Here is a 14546-nt window from a genome sequence, read left to right on the forward strand (position 1 = left end):
TCCAATTATTGAAATGCAGTTTTATGGCATAAATAACAAACCATCATGTCAGATTTTGTTGAGCCAAAAATGATTGATTGATTTTCTAAACATTAGTAGTTGAATCAATCAAAAACCAGTTCGAACAAATCTACAGTGCATGCGTGTGTTAAAATGTAACCCCGGAAGTACCAGCAACAAAAAGAAAGTTCTCTCTTTTCAATACAGTTGGTGAGTGGGAGGGTTCGTAAGGGTCAAAAAATCTTTACATCATTACCACCAATAGGTGAAAAATGTACCATTTATTTTGTTAATCAATAACGGTGACAATTGGGGGAAATATTTCAGTAAAACGATGGCATTATCGCATGCACGGTCGACAGATCTTTATAAATCCAATCTTTTTTTTTTTTCTGTGTATGGCCAGCATAAGGGGAATTTCCACTTGAGTCTCTGGGACAGAATGTAAAGGAAAGGGTTACCCAACTGGACTTAAAAACCCCCCCAAAAACTGCATTTTAACGTGCAGGTTAGTATCAGCACCCCCTATGGCAGGGATCAGTGTGATACATGTTTCAGCACATTACATTGCCTGACTGTTCTTCTTTCCAAAAAATGTCTCAAATGTTGTGTGGCGCATCCAGTTGCAAGAAAAAGTATGTGAACCCCTTAGGATTACGTGGAGTTTTGCATGAATTGGGCATAAAATGTACTCTGAACGTCATCTAAGTCACAACAAAGAACACAGTCTGCTGAACATAATACTACACAAACATCAGATGTTGCCATGGTTTAATTGCACATAACATGTAAACATTCACAGTGCAGGGAGGAAAAAGTATGTGAACCTTTGGACTTAACTGGTTGACCCTCTTTTGGCAGCAATAACCTCAACCAAACGTTTCCTGTAGTTGCAGATCAGACCTGCACAATGATCTGGAGTAATTTTGGACCACTCCTCTTCACAAAACTGTTTCAGTGTAGCAATATTTTTGGGATGTCTGGTGTGAATCGCTCTCTTAAGGTCATGCCACAGCATTTCAATTGGGATGAAGTCAGGACACATGAACATCAAGGCTTTTGGAGATACTTTTGTAACCCTTTCCAGCTTCATGCAAGTCAACAATTCTTGATCATAGGTCTTCTGAGAGCTCTTTTCTGCGAGGCATGGTTCACATCAGACAGTGCTTCTTGAAACCAGTAAACACAAAACAGGTGTGTGTTTTTTAAGGGCAGGACAGCTGTCAGCAACACATCCAATATCATCACACTGATTGGAGTCAAGGTTGGCTCACTCCTGGCTCCAATTAGCTCTGGGAGAAGTCATTAAGCTAGGGCCTCACATACTTTTTCCTCCCTGCACTGTGAATGTTTACATGTTATGTGCAATTAAACCATGGCAACATCTAATGTTTGTGTAGTATTATGTTCAGCAGACTGTGTTCTTCTATTGTTGTGACTTAGATGACGCTCAGAGCACATTTTATGCCCAATTCATGCAAACGTCCACGTAATCCCAAGGGGTTCACATACTTTTTCTTGCAACTGTAGCTACAATTTTCTACAGCTCACCATACCACACATCACACCAGAATTTGGTGTGAATGTGGAACATAGACATTTTTTTTTCTTTGTGCTCTAGTGGTGACCTGCATTTTTCCAAATGGTAACCTGTAGTGGTGCACCGAAATGAAAATTCTGGTGCCGAACCGAGAATTCAAAATGCACTTGGCCGAAAACCGAAACGTGCAGTTTTTAAAAATGAATATATATTTTTTGGAGAAAAACACACTAAAAAAACCAAAAAGCAAAAACACATTATATAGCCCAATTTGTTTGTAAAATATAAAAGAGGATGTTACAGCGAGTAAACAGATACCAAACATGTCACGCTTTAAAATTGCGCACGCTCATGGAATGGAGTGAAACTGCGGTAATTACAAATCTCCATGGGTGATGCTTTAAAAATTTCTACAGGTTTAAAGATACGGAGGAGGTCTAGTGCGAGAACTTTTGCTCTTGCTCCGTCGTTCATGGCGATACCACGCGTGTGTGATATGAAAACCGTTTACATATGTGGGCATGGCCTATGTATGCGTTCACCACTACGTGTGAAGATAGGGGCACTTTTTATTTCAGGTACTTATATAGCGCCGTCAATTTACACAGCGCTTTACATACATATATTGTACATTAACATCAGTCCCTAACCCTCAAGGGGCATACAATCTAAGGTCCCTAACTCACATACATACATATACATACTAGGGACAATTTAGACAGGAGCCAATTAACCTACCAGCATGTCTTTGGAGTGTGGGAGGAAACCTGAGTACCTGGAGGAAACCCACGCAGTCACAGGGAAAACATGCAAACTCCAGGCAGGTGGTGCCGGGGTTGGGATTCGAACCAGCGACCCTAGTACTGCCAGGCTGACGTGCTAACCATTTAGCCACTGTGCTGACCCACTTTTTTTTAATCACATTTTTAATCACTTTTATTCTTATCAAAAGGAAAGCATGCATCCCTTGTGATAGAAATAATTAGTGACAGGTCCTCTTTATGGAGAGATATGGGGTCAATGTAAAAAAAAAAGCAATCAAAAAAAGCATTGATCTAGTGCTTTAAAAAAAATGTCCGGAACCGGAAGTGACATCGCTCAAGGACATAGAGATGAGTGAAAGAAAGATTGCCTCCACTCATTTCTATGCCCAGCAAAGGGATCATTTGATGGTTTCTCAGGTAAGGCAGAGAACTACCAAGCAGCAGCCGGTGATGGTTTTTTCGGCACCTGTATCAAGGCTTTTTTTCACATCGGCCAACAGCCGAAAGGAGTGATTTCGGCCGAACCGTTTCGGCCACCGAAATTTCGGGGCATCCCTGGTAACCTGCATTTACCCAGTGTGGAAACACGCAGGTCATGGCTGGTAGTGTAAATGAGTCCTCAGTCCATTTAGATCTTTATGTGTGCTGAGAGGTGCGTTTTTGTAGCATTAGGCAGTGCGTTTTCATACTCCAATGTGTGTTTCCTTTGTGCCTTTTCATTCATTTTGATGCATGCCAACGTGAGTTTTTGAATTTGGAATGGATCGGGTTACCAGCCATCAACCAAGGCTTGTGAATGCCTAATGCCATACATCAATATACACACTACAATATGTTTTGAAGCTGTGCCATTGAATTCTATATGCCTCTCAACACTCTAAAACGTAGAATAAAAGAGTATTGTAGCACAGCGATGGGAACAGTTCCTATTTTTATTACGCCAAGTTCACATCTAGCCCTTTCCTGAGTGCCAGGTTTGTGCAGACACAGCAGGACATTCATTTGCTGTACCTCCGGGAAACGCAGAAAAAAGGTCCCTGTACCTTATCAAAATCGCAGCCGCACTGAAACTGCATGGTGCTTTTGCATTTTCAGATGTGTGGATGCCATTAAAAATTAAGGGCACCTAAAGAGCAGCGTATTTTGCCTGTGGGCAGGGTGGATTTGATTTAAATCCTGATTTAAATCACTAGTGAAAAAGCTCAATTTAAATCATAATTTTTAAAGAGCAACTGTCACCTCTGTCCCGCAGCGGCTCCTCCTCTGACCCTCTGTTGATTCACCGACAGTCCCATTCAGTTTAATGGGATGGCTGGTGATGCGGCAGTGATGCAACAAGGTGAGAGACGTGGCGGCAGCAGGTGAGTGGATATCCGCTAACAGGCGCTGCCATGATGGATCTAAAATGACAGGTGCTCTTTAACCACTTCCAGACCGGACACTTTTACCCCCTTCCTGACCAGGGCAATTTTCAGCTTTTAGCGCTATCACACTTTGAATGACAATTGCGCGGTCATGCAACACTGTACCCAAATGAATTTTTTACCATTTTTTTGAGATAGATAAAGCTTTATTTTGGTGGTATTTATTCACCACTGGGATTTGTATTTTTTTTGCTATGTAAATGAAATGTCCAAAAAATTTTAAAAAAAAAAGTGTTTTTTTTATAAAATTTTGCAAATAAATAATATTTCATCATAAATCTTAGCCAAAATTTATTCCGTTATCTTTTTAGTAAAAAAAAAAAAAAAATCCAAATTAGTTTATAAGCAAAAATTATAATTTTTAAACATTTTTTTACATTTTTATTTTATTATATTATTATTTTTTATTTTTATTTTTTTTACATACTGTCACCCTAGCAGTACAGTGTCACCATGGTGACACTGTACTACTTGTGAGGGGTGATGAAGATTTTTTTTTTTTTTTTTTTTTACACTGATTGCTTTTACACCCATATAGGATGTAAAAGCAATCATTTCTCTTTCTCTCTGTGAGCATTCTTGCACTCATTGAGAAGAACTGAGTGAGCTGTGATTGGTCACAGCTTGTCACATGGTACAAGGCTTTTGTGAATAGCCTTGTACCATGTGACCTCTGATCATTCACAGATTTCACACATAGTAAGCAATGATGTCACAAGTGACATCTTGCTTACTACTTTGCATGTGATCACTGATTGGCCAATCAGTGATCACATGATCGGGACCTCGTACAGAGGTCCCGTCTGACGATCGGTGTTTCACTGTGTCCCAGGGAGCGCGCACAAGCAGGGTGCGGGGAGGCCGTTTATAGACGGCCACCCGACCCTGCAGTGCCACCGTCTGGCCGTTTATATACAACGGCCGGTCTGGAAGTGGTTAAATGTAAGGAATCCAACTCATTCTTGCTGGTAGTTATTTGCAAACCAAATGAAGGTTTTCCTTTTAGAATAAGCTGTCAAATTAGTAAAAACAGCAATATCAGAACCAATTTTAGGTTAATAGGTTAATCACATATAGTTGAAACTTAAATTCTTTTATTTCAGGTTTTTTCTCAGTTACTGTGAAATTGTGTGAATGTATCAATGCATTGCATGTTATCTCAGCTTGCAGAGCTTGGATTCATTGAATGAGTTTACCAAAAATGTAAATATTGCAGAATATACAGCCTCATGCTACATAACAGTTCCATTTCATGCTGAATAAACTCAATTATTTATGTATCTTAACCACTTCCAGTCCGGAAACTTTTACCCCCTTCCTGACCCGGGCAATTTTCAGCTTTCAGCGCTATCACACTTTGAATGACAATTGCGTGGTCATGCAACACTGTACCCATATGAATTTTTTACCATTTTTTTGAGACAGATAAAACTTTATTTTGGTGGTATTTATTCACCGCTGGAAATTTTGAAAAAAAGTGTTTTTCTTATAAAATTTTGCAAATAAGTAATATTTCATCATAAATCTTGGCCAAAATTTATTCCGTTACCTTTAGTAAAAAAAAAATAAATAAATAATAAGCCTAATTAGTTTATAAGCCAAAATTATAATTTTTAAACATTTTTATATTTATTTATTTTTTACATACTGTCACCCCAGCAGTACAGTGTCACCATGTACTACTTTTGGGGGGTGAATAAGATTTTTTTTTTTTATACACTGATTGCTTTTACACCCATATAGGATGTAAAAGCAATCATTTCTCTCTCTTTCTGCATTCTTGCAGCCATTGAGAACTACTGAGCGAGCTGTGATTGGTCACAGCTTGTCACATGGTAGAAGGCTGTTGTGAATAGCCTTGTACCATGTGATCTCTGTGATCATTCACAGATTTCACACGTAGTAAGCAATCATGTCAGAAGTGACATCTTGCTTTCTACTTTGCATGTGATCACTGACTGGCCAATCAGTGATCACATGATCGGGACCTCGTACAGAGGTACCATCTGACAGTGTTTCACTGTGTCCGGAGGACAGAGCGGGCACCGGATCACGCCCGGGCAGCGTGCACAAGCAGGGTGCGGGGAGGCCGTTTATAAACGGCCACCTGACCCTGCAGTACCACTGCCCGGCCGTTTATATACACAATGGCCGGTCGGGAAGTGGTTAAGTAGAAAAACTATCTGTAGATAGAGTTTTTACTCCAAAAGCATTTTATGAAAATAAATTTGGTAAAAATAAAAAAATCCGATTTTAAATTAAAAAAATTAAATATTTTTTTTTTTTTCTTTAAAATTGATTTTTATCCACCCTAAGCCCCGGTTCACATATATGCGGCCATGCGGGCCGTGTTTTGCACAGGTTATAGAGTCCATTCATTTGAATGGACTCCCGTGCCAGTGACACGCAGGGAAGAAGTCCCTGCACTTCTTCTGAAAACGCAGCCTGTACGGTAACCCCGGTTCTCAGTACGGATGCGTTTTCCAGTGTGGGTGGCGTGTCATCAGAACTAGATCCGCATTTCTCTGTGCGGGTGGTGTGGCTGCACGGATTTTTGTGCGGAACCACCTGCACAGATGTGAACCAAGCCTGAGAGTATATCATCAAGCCAATTAAACTCCTGGGATATTGATCTAGTCAGTTAAGTAGCAGAGGGGTTGTTAACCACTTCAATACTGGGCACTTATAACCTTTCCTGCCCAGGCCAATTTTCAGCTTTCAGCGCTGACGCACTTTGAATGACAATTGCAACACTGTACCTATATGAAATTTTTAGCCTTTTTTTCACACAAATAGAGCTCTTCGTTTTTGTTAAAAAAAAAATGTTGCAAATAAATAACATTTCTTCATTAATTTAGGTCAAAATGTATTCTGCTACATTTCTTTGGTGAAAATAATAATTGAATTTGTATTTTTTTTCAAATGTTTATTATTTTTTTACTATTTTATTTTTCAGCACACTGTGACCAAAGCAATACAATGCTACCATAGTAACACTGAGCTACTCTAGGCAAGTAATCAGTATTTTTTTTTAAACACATTATGATTGCTAATACCAATGTATTTGCATTGATATTTGCAATCATTGTTACTGAAGGAATCTGATTAATTCAGTCTTTTGTGATTAGCTGTGATTGGGCAAAGCTGATCACATGATACAGATGGGCTGTGATTAGCCCTGTATCAGGTGACTGCCTTGACCAGTCACAGCTAACTCTCTTAGATTGTAAGCTCCAGGGAGCAGGGCCCTCCTAACTCTCTTGTAGTGAACTATACTGTCTCCCTTTATATTGTGAAGCACTGAGCAAACTGTTGGCGCTATATAAATCCTGTATAATAATAATAAACAACATAATTGTATACAATGGATGGCATGACATGAAGCCATCCATTGTATAAAATTGACACATGATGCTGTGATTGGTCAGAGTGGTCACATGACACTGGCAATGGGCCAGTGTAGTGATATGTCATCGGCTGTGTCCCGTGGACACAGCCGGTGACAGATCGCGCTGCTGCTCGGCCCCACAGCTACGTGAGCAGCTCGTTTGGACAGGACGTCATATGACGCCCAGTCACAACGGCAAGTGTCCCGTGCGGCCGTCAATCTGCTATAGGCCGGGCAGCAAGGTGTTAATATTGAGAAAAATAAAAAAAAAATCCGAACTAAAAAAAATAAAAAAAAGGGAAAAAAAAAAAAAAAAAAATCAGATTTTTGGGATTTAAAAAAAAAAAATCATCAATTTTTATCCACCCTTCCTGAGGGGTGCAGGATGGCGTGTGATGTATTCGCATAAGTGTGAACCTAGGATTATGGGGAAGTCAGACACAAGCGCTTTACTGCATTGCAATGCGTTGTGCCTAATTTGGCCTCTAATGTACAGGCTTCTTCTCCTACTTAGAGGAAAACACATAAAATAGTGCAGACCATCTGCAGCCTGCCCTGGCCTGTGTTAATAGCATACACTAATTTGCTGATTGTGTTGTCTATCCCCCTGGCCTTTGTTATGCAACAGGTGACATGGTCAGGCTATGGACACAGGGGGGGGGGGGGGAAATCCCCTGCAGCTCTGGAATGTCACTACCTTTATTGCATCAATAACATTGTAGAAATGTTGACTCTGTCACCAGATTGTATTTACAAATAATAGGTAAACCTTTACATCCAAATAAAATGTGCTTTACAGAAAATGGTATCCGTGTATATTCAGTACAGCAGGATGGATCCAGAAGTTTATTTAGAGACCAGTCAATGCACACTGATAAAAGACCAGCCCAAGTTCAGAGGTCTCAGATAAAACCCCAACCTCGCCTACGCCAAAGGCTAACATCAGACTTAGGTCTGAAGATACAGACAAGATTTCCAAAGCTGGCCATATACAGCTCAGATTTCAGATGATTTCTGCTGAAACCCATTGGCAACACCTGGCTCAACAAACTGACTGAAAAGTTGTACAAACCAGGGGGAAAATTGTCAGCTGAACAGTGACTGCATCTAAGCAGATGCAGTCACCATTGGGGTATTCAGGGGGCATCCCATCGGAGATGCAGTCACCGTTGGGGTATTCAGGAGGCATCCCATGGGAGGCAGTCGCCGCCGGGGCACTCAGGGGGAATCCCACCGGAGAGGCAGTCGCCGCCGGGGCACTCAGGGGGAATCCCACCGGAGAGGCAGTCGCCGCCGGGGCACTCAGGGGGAATCCCACCGGAGAGGCAGTCGCCGCCGGGGCACTCAGGGGGAATCCCACCGGAGAGGCAGTCGCCGCCGGGGCACTCAGGGGGAATCCCACCGGAGAGGCAGTCGCCGCTGGGGTATTCAGGGGGAATCCCACCAGATGCAGTCACCATCGGGGTACTCAGGGGGAATCTCACCGGATGCAGTCACCGTTGGGGTATTCAGGGGGAATCCCACCGGATGCAGTTACCATTGGAGTACTTAGGGGGCATCCCATCGGATTATATATTTATTACAGGTACTTATATAGCACCATTAATTTACTATATATATATATATATATATATTGCACATTCACATCAGTCCCTAACCCTCAAGGAGTGTACAATCTAAAGTCCCTAACTCACATTCATACATACACATACTAGGGCCAATTTAGACAGGAGCCAATTAACCTACCAGCATGTCTTTGGAGTGTGGGAGGAAACCCGAGTACCCGGAGGAAACTCACGCAGGCACAAGGAGAACATGCAAACTCCAGACAGGTGATGCTGTGGTTGGGTTTCTAAGTGATGACCCTAGTACTGCCAGGTGGAAGTGCTAACCATTTAGCCACTGTGCTGGCCACTGTCTTCATTTAGGTATTCAGAGGGCATCTCATTGGATGCAGTCACCGCTGGGGTATTCAGAGTGCATCCAATCGGATGCAGTTGCTCTTCAGGAAATCAAACAGCATCCAATCAGAATCAGTCAATTTTGAGATATAAAGACAGCTGCAGGTGTCAGCTGTCAGAATACAATAGAAAAGATTCCTCCATCCAAACACTTTAGTGAGGACAGGGGTATGCATTGATCTCTAGCTAGCTTTAGAAACATAATTCAAACTAGAAAAGCTACAATTTATGGGGAAATTGTGTGAAGTGTTCTTGCCTCCACCAGTAGTCTACAACTCACACTCTAGCTTTTGTCACTCTGCTGTCTCCTCACACACCTGGGTTCCTATGGCAACTCACTCTACAGCAAGGGCAGAGAAGAGCGGTTAAAAACAAACTGCTCCAACTTGCTCACTTCACTGGCGGTTGCCATCTTCAAACGGTTGTAGTTTAAAAATTATAAATGCTATACCAAAGAGCTTTATATTGTGAGAATCACAAGACGCAGACCTACATTTTGATGCATAGTATGTCTCTGAAATATTAAAAATGAAGGCACAGTTGCAGTTTAGAAATTGTCCTTCAAATTTAAGGTGGCTAGAGTGGAGTTTCAATGAATGTCAATGGGTGGTGTGAGTTGCAAACAAATGGTCATATTGTGAAAACTATCAGGACTATGGCTTAGCCGTGGACATTTTTAGTGGCAGCAGGGATAGCTGAATGTTTTGATATAAGATTTGTGTAGGTGGGCTTGAAAATGAGGGAGTGATGGCAGTTTAGAAATCATGTCCTGATTTTTCAGCTCACACTCTAGCTTTTGTCAGCTCCCACTTTAGTTTTGAACATTCCACCATTCATTCCTATGGGACCAATTTCACCACAAAAACGCTGATATTCGTGAACCATTCGGCGAAATGTTCCACAAAGTAATAGTACACCAATGGGGAACAATCCGCACGTTTTGGTATATTACTGTCTATGTAGTGTAAAAACTGTGGGAGGAGTTAGGGTGGTAAATTTGGCTATAATAAGAAGAATATATATGTGAGATAACAGTAAGTGGTCTTGCCATGCAAGAACACTTAATAAAACCTCCTTCTTATGTCATCCATACAACAATAAAATGATCAGTCACAGATCTGATGGTTTTAAAGCATCTTTCAATACAACAAAATTAAATTTGGTTGAATCCACCTGTTACTTGTATGTTCAGCTTAACCCCCCGTTCACACCGGGTGCAACTTGCCATACCACTTACAAATCGCATTGCAAGTTGCACCCTATTGTCCGCAATTAAAGGGGTCATATTGGGTGATCCCGACTTGGTTGGAGCCGCACCAATTTCTAATGTAGTGCATGCACTACTTCAGGTGCGACATGCATAGACATCTAGGCAGAGGTCTTGCAAGTCACACCTCAAATCGGAATGACATCGACTTTGAAAACGTGTGACTTCACTGGATGTCGCACGATTTCAAAGTTGGATCGGTGTGACGGGGAGGGTAAATAAAAACAGTCAGGAACACTCTGTAAAGCTGCAATTTGCCATTGGGTGAACAATCTCTTTATTGATTGTATTTAACACACGTCTAATGATTGAACCATACTTAGCTCATCAGTTTCATATTGGTTAACTATCACATGTGGACCTTTTGAATGACTGTTGCAGCCAATGAAAAGATTGATCCCATGTCTGAGGAAACCCAATCAGCATCCGCATCTAGCCATGATTACACACATAGGCTGACGGGCCTTACTGTAATAATAACTGAGAGTAGATGGTAGACAGGTGCCGCCAGATCGGCACAGGTCAAACACAGATCTATACTCACACTAAAAAAAAAAAATATATAATAAATATATCTATCTATCATTGGACCATTTGGTCTTTTTTGCTTCCTTCACTCTTATATTTCTATGCCACTCATCTGACATCATCCTATCTGTAATAATAGCTGGGCATAGATGTAGACAGGTGACACCAGAACTGGCGATGTGTCTTTAGTGGCATAGTCGCCCATCTGACATCATGCTATCTGTAATAATGGCTGGACATAGATGTAGACAGGTGACACCACATCTCGCGATGTGTCTTTAGTGGCACAGTCGCCCATCTGACATCAGCCTCTCTGTAATATGGCTGGACATAGCTGTAGACAGGTGACACCAGATCTAACGATGTGTCTTTAGTGGCATAGTCGCCCATCTGACATCATCCTATCTGTAATAATGGCTGGACATAGCTGTAGACAGGTGACACCAGATCTAACGATGTGTCTTTAGTGGCATAGTCGCCCATCTGACATCAGCCTCTCTGTAATATGGCTGGACATAGCTGTAGACAGGTGACACCAGATCTCGCGATGTGTCTTCAGTGGCACAGTCGCCCATCTGACATCATCCTATCTGTAATAATGGCTGGACATAGCTGTAGACAGGTGACACCAGATCTAACGATGTGTCTTTAGTGGCATAGTCGCCCATCTGACATCATCCTATCTGTAATAATGGCTGGACATAGCTGTAGACAGGTGACACCAGATCTGGAGATGTGTCTTTAGTGGCACAGTCGTCCATCTGACATCAGCCTCTCTGTAATATGGCTGGACATAGCTGTAGACAGGTGACACCAGATCTGGAGATGTGTCTTTAGTGGCATAGTCGTCCATCTGACATCATCCTATCTGTAATATGGCTGGACATAGATGTAGACAGGTGACACCAGATCTGGAGATGTGTCTTTAGTGGCATAGTCGCCCATCTGACATCAGCCTCTCTGTAATATGGCTGGACATAGATGTAGACAGGTGACACCAGATCTGGCGATGTGTCTTTAGTGGCATAGTCGCCCATCTGACATCAGCCTCTCTGTAATATGGCTGGACATAGATGTAGACAGGCGACACCAGATCTGGCGATGTGTCTTTAGTGGCATAGTCGCCCATCTGACATCATCCTATCTGTAATATGGCTGGACATAGCTGTAGACAGGTGACACCAGATCTGGCGATGTGTCTTTAGTGGCATAGTCGCCCATCTGACATCAGCCTCTCTGTAATATGGCTGGACATAGCTGTAGACAGGTGACACCAGATCTGGAGATGTGTCTTTAGTGGCACAGTCGCCCATCTGACATCATCCTATCTGTAATAATGGCTGGACATAGATGTAGGCAGGTGACAGCAGATCTGGCGATGTGTCTTTAGTGGCACAGTCGCCCATCTGACATCATCCTATCTGTAATAACAGCTGGACATAGCTGTAGACAGGTGACACCAGATCTGGCGATGTGTCTTTAGTGGCACAGTCACCCATCTGACATCATCCTATCTGTAATAATGGCTGGACATAGATGTAGGCAGGTGACAGCAGATCTGGCGATGTGTCTTTAGTGGCACAGTCACTCATCTGACATCATCCTATCTGTAATATGGCTGGACATAGCCAGGTACCCCAAGATTTGGCAATCCTGCCGCTGGTGATCTGTCTCGAGCGGCCGAGCTGCCCATCAGACAGTCAAGTGTATATAAACCCAAAATGTGTGTTTAGGATAAAGTATGGAAGGGTTAACCCTCTGCAAGGTTTTCACTGCTGCTGGGAACATTCTCCTGAGTATATCCTGGTGGCTATGGAACACAATGTGATAGCAAATCCAGGGGGTCACCAAAACAGGAAGTCATAAAAATCCTCCTTCCGTGGTCACCTTTACCAGTGGTATTTCTCCCTTTCTGTGTGTCTGTGAGAAATGAAGCAAAGAGGAATCCAGCCAAGGGGACACAGCAAAGGAAAAACCAACCTGACAGGGGTCTTGACCATTTTGTAGCCTAAAAAGATTTTTTTCTAATTATGTAGCTTAAAAACCAAAAATCTGGTAGTGAGTTGGCAGCCCCAATTCTCCATGTGTGGATGGATCCAGGCTGTGTACAGGGAACAATTCCCCTTTATTTGTGGTCTTAGAATGGAGCAGACTCCACAACACAGAGCTCAGCCCTCAACCCTTCTCACACTCCACAATCCCCGGACAAAAGTCTTCAATGACAAAAGAAATGGCTGTTTGCAGCTGAAATGCTACACCGAAAACTTTCCTCCATTCCCAGGGACAGCCTGTAACCCCTTCCCTGCCAACCTGGGGAAGGAAGGGGACAGGGGGAGAAGTGTGCCCAGGCATGTCCCTGGGACTAAGGGCAACCTACATAACAAATGCTGCCTAAACATTGTATGGGGATCCAGGTGTCAGCATGTGTACAGAGATGGTGGAGTTACCTGTCTGCCTTGTTGTATCCTCAGTCTGCAGTGTAATCATCCAGGTGTCCAGCAGAGGAATCTGGCTCCCTCACACTGATAACAGGTAGTCCTAGCAGTCCGTACTACACAGGAGGCAATCAGCGAGCAGCGCTACACTGCCTGACAGCACTACTGTGTCATACTACTCCACTCAGGGGGGTCGGGCTAAAGGCGGGGCGAAGACGCCAGGGGAAGGGCCAAACACAACTGAACTATGAAGCGGCGGACTAAGGGAGGAGCCGACGGGGAAGGCACAACCTCTACAGAAGAGAGGGCGGGGGCTAAGTCGCCGGGGGAGGAGCTGAGTCCTACTGCTTTCTTCTACTGAATGGAGGAGGGGGCTGGATAAGGGCGGGAATTGAGAGGATGGGGGAAGGGTCAGTCAGTACCGTGTACTGTACTGAGGTAAGAAAGGGGCGGGTCCGAGCACGAGGCTTGTTTCCTGTGTCTTCCCACATTCCTTACCTATAGGGCATGTTCTGGGACTTGTACTACCTCAGGGCTCAGCTTGGTGTAATGAACATCACTGAAATTACTGTCCACACACAAACATATTGCCGGCTCACGGCTTCATTTATCAGGAACACTTTGATGGAAACTCATTGATTGCAACTTCAGTGAAATCTGAAGTTGTAGTTCTTTTTCGATGAAACCTGTAGTTATAGTTCTTCTTTGATGAAACCTGTAGTTGTAGTTCTTCAATGAAACCTGTAGTTGTAGTTCTTCTTCGATGAAACCTGTAGTCGTAGTTCTTCAATGAAATCTGTAGTCGTAGTTCTTCTTCTATGAAACCTGTAGTTGTAGTTCTTCGATGAAACCTGAAGTTGTAGTTCTTCAATGAAACCTGTAGTTGTAGTTCTTTAATGAAACCTGTAGTTGTAGTTCTTCGATGAAACCTGTAGTTGTAGTTCTTCGATGAAACCCGTAGTTGTAGTTCTTCTTCAATTAAACCCGTAGTTGTAGTTCTTCTTCAATGAAACCTGTAGTTGTAGTTCTTCGATGAAACCTGAAGTTGTATTTCTTCTTCAATGAAACCTGTAGTTGTAGTTCTTCAATGAAACCTGTAGTTGTAGTTCTTCGATGAAACCTGTAGTTGTAGTTCTTCGATGAAACCCGTAGTTGTAGTTCTTCTTCAATTAAACCCGTAGTTGTAGTTCTTCTTCAATGAAACCCGTAGTTGTAGTTCTTCAATGAAACCTGTAGTTG

The 14546-nt window shown here is 42.6% G+C and overlaps 1 protein-coding gene across 1 annotated transcript in view; it reads right to left on the bottom strand.

Moving 5' to 3' along the window:
* The window catches only part of PRAG1 (PEAK1 related, kinase-activating pseudokinase 1), a 64289-nt gene extending 50832 nt beyond the window's left edge, over positions 1 to 13457 (bottom strand). Inside the window, exon 1 of the mRNA XM_089669981.1 lies at positions 13320 to 13457. The gene's annotated coding sequence lies outside the window, so the exon portion shown is untranslated. The remainder of the gene's footprint in view (positions 1 to 13319) is intronic.
* Between the last annotated feature and the right edge of the window lie 1089 nt (positions 13458 to 14546).

Source organism: Staurois parvus, unplaced genomic scaffold, assembly GCF_062004578.1.
Source record: "Staurois parvus isolate SC_StPar_1 unplaced genomic scaffold, SC_StPar_1.0 ptg000086l, whole genome shotgun sequence".
NCBI lineage: Eukaryota > Metazoa > Chordata > Amphibia > Anura > Ranidae > Staurois > Staurois parvus.